Genomic DNA, 202 nt, shown 5'->3' with positions numbered 1-202 from the left:
CCCATCCCGGCCCTGGGGCGGGTGCTCTGAGGGGCAAGCGGCCGCCCAGCTGCCTGGTGCTGCCTGCTCACCCCCCTGCCTGCACCCACCTGGGTTTCCCGGGGCACCCAGCCCTTAATCCATCAATCTGCCTGCCCCGTGGCTACTCACCCCTCCCGCGGGCTCCCCTCTTTGGTATTTATTTCAATAACATTATTCCTTT

General features: G+C 63.9%; 1 protein-coding gene across 1 annotated transcript in view; it reads left to right on the top strand.

Moving 5' to 3' along the window:
- CDCP2 (CUB domain containing protein 2) overlaps positions 1-202 on the top strand; it is a 7,055-nt gene that overhangs the window by 1,213 nt on the left and 5,640 nt on the right. The gene's annotated exons all lie outside the window — the stretch shown is intronic.

Source organism: Fulmarus glacialis, unplaced genomic scaffold (assembly GCF_000690835.1).
Source record: "Fulmarus glacialis isolate BGI_N327 unplaced genomic scaffold, ASM69083v1 scaffold20496, whole genome shotgun sequence".
Lineage (NCBI taxonomy): Eukaryota > Metazoa > Chordata > Aves > Procellariiformes > Procellariidae > Fulmarus > Fulmarus glacialis.
The sequence above is the reverse complement of the archived record's forward strand: the minus strand, read 5'-3'. Positions and strand labels throughout refer to the sequence as shown.